This window comes from Tamandua tetradactyla, chromosome 6 (genome assembly GCF_023851605.1).
Source record: "Tamandua tetradactyla isolate mTamTet1 chromosome 6, mTamTet1.pri, whole genome shotgun sequence".
Classification (NCBI taxonomy): Eukaryota; Metazoa; Chordata; class Mammalia; order Pilosa; family Myrmecophagidae; genus Tamandua; species Tamandua tetradactyla.
In genome coordinates this window covers 43,313,830-43,319,339 of record NC_135332.1, presented here as the reverse complement: position 1 = coordinate 43,319,339, position 5,510 = coordinate 43,313,830, and the positions used below count along the sequence as shown (strand labels likewise).

Here is a 5,510-nt window from a genome sequence, read left to right as displayed (position 1 = left end):
AAAGAATTGAGAAAACCTTCTCCACCAAAAGGGAGGAGAGAGAAATGAGACAAAATAAAGTTTCAGTGACCAAGAGATTTCAGAGTCAAGAGGTTACCCTGGAGGTTATTTTATGCATTTATATAGCTATTCCCTTTTTAGTTCATGATGTATTGGAGTGGTTGGAGGGAAGTACCTGAAACCGTAGAGTTGTGTCCAGTAGCCGGGTTTCTTTAATATGATTGTATAATGATATAGCTTTCACAATGTCACTGTGTGATTGTGAAAACCTTGTGTCTGATGCTCCTTTTATCTAGGGTATGGACAGATGAGTAAAAAATATAGATAAAAAATAAACAAGCAATAGGGGGAGCAAAGGTTAAACTAGAGTAGATTGAAATACTAGTGGTCAATGAAGGAGGTAAGGGGTATGGTATGTATGCGTTTTTTCTTTTTTTCTTTCTTTTTCTGGGGTGATGCAAATGTTCAAAACATGATTGTGATGATGACTACACAACTATGTGATGATATTGTGAGCCACTAATTGTACACCATGTATAGAATGTTTGTATATTTGTTAAGTTTTTACAATAAAAATATTAAAAAAAAAAAAGACTCAAGATCCTGCTTAACCCATGCTTTCATTATGGATTAAAAAAGGAAATAAGAGATGAAGCATATTATTTTTTTGTGAGTTATTTTTCCTTATTGAAAACACTGGTGAGCTTTCACCATATATATTATGAACACTCCTTCTCTGGTAAATCAGTCTTTATTTCCTATGAGTAAGATTAGATAATATCTTTGCCATTAGACACAGAGATTAAGAAGTTAGAAAATTCTTAGGACAGAGAAAACCAGTCTGTCCTTTCTTTTGGGTCTTGAAAAGACTACCCTTAAATGTAATGATGTTCATTCAGTAATTCACTTACTCCACAAATGTTTCTCAATTAATCACTTTGTGTGACAAGCGGTGTGTATTAAATGTGAACTGGATGAGTCTGTTGGATGTTTAGAAAAGGCCTCCCAGGTTGGCACTAATCTTGATGCAATCATCTCAGGTCAAGAAATTTTAGGTTCACCAACTCCTTTTTTGTTGGTAAATTAGTCTCTCAAAAGCTGGCTTATGCTAATCAAATTCCCATGAAACACAAGACTTCTGTTTCTATGACAGAGTAAAATAGAGCAGATTTACCCTCCTGTCATAAACAACTAGAAAACTAGACAAAACATATAATACAGATGCTTACCTTGCAGGGGAGATACTATGATCACAAAGGTGGTTTTCCCAGGGCGAGGCTTATCCATTGTCTTCTGGACATGCTGACCCCTGCTATTTCCCCAAAGGTGGGAAACGCGACTGCATAATTGTGGTAGTGGGGGACTGCGTTCGCGCTGTCCCCTGATTTGCTTTGGTTTTTAATCTTAGACAGTGTCTGTTGTTTAGTATCTGGAGCGTGGGCTGCGCTGCCGGGCCTTTGCCGGTGATATCGAGCGGAGACGAAAGTTGGCTTAAGTGCTCCGTTATTTACACCTGCTGGCGGAGGTGGTGCTCAACTCTCCAATGGGCATCCTGGATTTCGGAAGTGAGGTCGCTGAAGGCTACTCGAACTAGCGGTGCTTAACCAGCCACTTCTGCATTATGTATTGCTTGGGACCTGTGGAAAGCCAAGGGTTGGGGCGCACTCCCTTAGGGGAGAGAAAAAAGCAAAGCAAAAAAAACTCCTCTCTGGAGGGGAAATAGATAATGCAACTATTTTTACACATTGAACAACAGGCAGAACAGAACTGACATCATTAAGAGAAGGAAATCTTACTAGGTAGGCTTTACAATTGCTCTGGCTTTATGCCTAGAGGCACATTCTATATTATAAATCAGGAGCAGAATCCCAAGCAGAAAATGGCAGTTTCACAGACTTGAGGCAGCAGTTGGAATTCATAGAGTCTGAAGTTCTGAAAGTTGCTGCACTGAATTAAAAGAGGAAGGAGATAAGTAGAAACAGAGCTCCAGAGTTCTGCATAGGGTATTGAGTCTGCTGAATCCTAAGGTGCCCATACTTAGAGTAAATACCAGGAGGCCAGGCAAGAACAACCAACGAAATATAGTTGAACAATTCCAGTTGGCAAACGGGTCACATTCAAATTCTTACCATCAGAGTAGAAAAACCTTCATGATCACCCAAGATGTTCAGTAAAGACCCTAGAAAAGTCAAACCTTAACAATAAGTCTAAACTATTAGGAGGGTAATGTTTACTATAGACTTATTTTTTTAATCTTAAAAAACAATCCTGTCTCAGAAATATCAAACTAATCTGAAAGTAATTGCCTGGAAGAACAGAGAAAACCTACATTCTTTAAAGGAAGACTACAAATTCAGACATTCAATAATGTGACAGTCAAAATTTACAAGATATGCCAAGAAGCAAGAAAAAGTAACTGGGAATGAAAACAGTCAATAGAAACAGACAGAAATGATAAAGGTTATGGAATTAGCAGCTAAGGACGATAAAAATAGCTATTATAACTATATTTAAAGGAAACTATGAACATAATGAGGAAATGAATAAGAGATATAAAAAAAAACCAAATGGAATTTCTGGAGATGAAAAATACAATATCTGATATTAAAAACTCACTGAGGGTGGGCCACAGTGGCTCAGCAGGCATGCCAGAGACCCGGGTTTGATTCCGGGGACCTGCCCATGCAAAAGAAAAAAAACCTCACTGAATGAGGTTTATAGCAGATTAGATAATGCAAAAGAAAAAAGATCAGTAAAATTGGGTAACCACTGTGATAGTTTAAAACAATGTCCATAAATTCTTTGATACTCCTCCCTTCCAAAGGCAGCCTAATTCCCCTTTCTTTGAGTGTAGTTTATACTTATTCACTTCTAATGAATAGAATGTGATGGAAATGAAGTGATGGTGTATGATTTCTGGGTCTAGGTGTGGTAGGGAAAATAATGGCACTGCCAAAGTTGTCCATGTCCTAATCTCTGGAATTGTAAATATGTTAGGTACTGTAATACCAAGGGGAATTAAGCTTGTAGATGGAATTAAGGTTGCTAGTCAGCTGACTTTAAAATATAGATATTATACTGGGTTATCTGGGTGGGCTCAATGTAATCACAAGTATCCTTTAAAGTAGAAGACAGTGGCAGAAGAGAGGAGACAGAGAAAGACGTGACTATGAAGTTGCATCAGAGAGATGCAACATTGCTGGTTTGAAAACGAAGAAGGGGGCCATAAGCCAAGAAATGTAGGGGGCCTGTAGAAGCTGGGAAAGGCAAGGAAACAGATTTTCCCCTAGAGTCTTCAGAAAGGAAAACAGCCCTGCAACACCTTGATTTTAGCCTATTGAGATCCATGCCATGCTTCTAACCTACAGAACAATAAGAATATAAATTTGTATTGTTTTAATCTACTAAGTTTGTGGTAATTTATTAGAGCAGCAATAGAAACCTAATATATGGGATCACATTGCGTTGTACCTTGCTTCTTGCTCCCTCATCTCTTGATTAATTGCACTGGAGGAAGCCAACTGCCATCTTGTGAGGAGACTCAAGCAGCCCTGTGTAGAAGTCCAAGTATTAAGGAACTGAGGCCTCCTGCTAACAACCACTAAGTTTCCAGAATGTGAGTGAGGCACCTTGGAAACGGATCCTCCAACCCCAGTCAAGCCCCAGCTGGCATCTTGACTGAAACTTCAGAAGACACTATGATGGTTTGTACCCTGTTTATGTACTTCAGAACAGTGTTCTTTTAATCCATTCTCATGGGGTGGGATCTTTTGGTTAGGCTATTTCAATTGGAATGTGACCCAGCCCATACAAGGTAGCTCTTAATCCTTTTACTGGAATCCTCTATGAGATGATAAAAGACAGATGAAACTCAGGGAGCTCCAAGAAGCTAAAAGAGATGAAATCCAGTGTTTGCCCCAGAGAAGCTAAGGGAGGATCCACAGACACTTAGAAATGCCCCAGAGATACAAAGAAAGGACCCACAGGAGACAGAGAGCCACTGAAAAAAAAAAAAAAAGAAGCTAAACCCTGGAGAGAGGGGTCAACAGATTCTAGGCATGTGTCTTCCCATGTGACAGAGGAACCCAGGTTACTAGCAGCCTTTCCTCAGAGAGGGCATCTTCTTATTGATGCCTTAATTTGGACATTTTCACGGCCTTAAGAGTTGTAATTCATAGCTTAATAAATCTCTATCGTTAAAAGCCAGCCTATTTCTAGTATATTACATTCCAGCTGCTTTAGCAAACGGAAACAGACATTTTTAGAATCACCAAGGTAAGCCACTACCAGATTCTTGACACACAGAAATGATATAATTGTCTATTGTTCTAAGCCACTAAATTTAAAATGATTTGTTTCCCAGTACTACATAACTAATTCAACAAACAGTTTTGGATCAACTGAATATCCATATGAAAAAAAAAGAGAGAACCTTGACCCTTTTCTAATTCCATGAACAAAAATTCTCATATCCTGTTGGTTGGAATGCAAATAATATAGCCACTTTGAAAATAAATTGAACAGTTTCTTATAAAGCTAAATAAATACTGTATCAAATGACCCAGTAATTCCACTCTTAGGGGGAAAAATATGTCACCATGCAGACTTGTAAATGAATGTTCATAACTGCTTTACTCATATCAGTCAAAATTTGAAATAGCCCAGGTGTCCATTAATAAGAGAATGGGCAAATAAGCAGATATATTACTATGGGATATGACTCAGCAATAAAAAGAAATGAACTGTTGATACAATGTGGATGAATCTCAAAAACATTACACTGAGCAAAATAAGTCAGGCATGAAAATGTACATACTGTATGATTTATTCATATGAATCTGCAGGAAAGACAAATCTAACCTAGGGTGGTGGAAAGCAAGCCAGTGGTTTCCTGAGAATAGGGGTGGGAGAGTGATTTACTGGGAAAAGGTAAAAATGAACTTTTGGGGATGATAGAACTATTCTATATCTTGTTTGTGGTTATACAAGTTATACTGGGATATTTGTTAAAACTCACCAAACTGAATACTTAAATGGGTATATTTTATCTAATATAGTTATGCAATTATAATTTATGTAAATTTTACCTCAATAAAGTTGATTTTTGAAAAACAGAAAAAATTCCCTATGAAATTAATACAAAAACCTAGATGGCTATTTCCTTCCTGAAAGAGAAATTTCTTTCAGGATATATGACAGTCTTGGTTCCTAGTAAGGATTTCCACCTTCCGGTATCAGGGAACTTGGGAAGCTAAATTAGCAATCAGAGGATTTCCGGGACAGCAGGTCTCCCCATTATAGCTGGCCTTACACCTGATATCACAACTTGTTGCTATAATTATTCTACATTTCTGGGATTACTTAACTGATGTCTCTCTCCCCTATTAGACAGTAAGCTCCCAAAGGGCAGGACTGAGCCTACTTCACTCACTTCTATCATGCCCAGGGTCTAGCACAGTGCTTGGCACAGTATAAGTATTCAATATATATTTGTCAAATGATTTCTCTAC

General features: G+C 38.0%; 1 non-coding gene across 1 annotated transcript; it reads left to right on the top strand.

The window, feature by feature from the left end:
* Positions 1 to 1,221: 1,221 nt before the first annotated feature.
* Positions 1,222 to 1,384, top strand: LOC143689126 (U1 spliceosomal RNA). The gene has a single exon (XR_013178593.1). It is a non-coding gene; the product is annotated as a U1 spliceosomal RNA (small nuclear RNA).
* Positions 1,385 to 5,510: the final 4,126 nt, after the last annotated feature.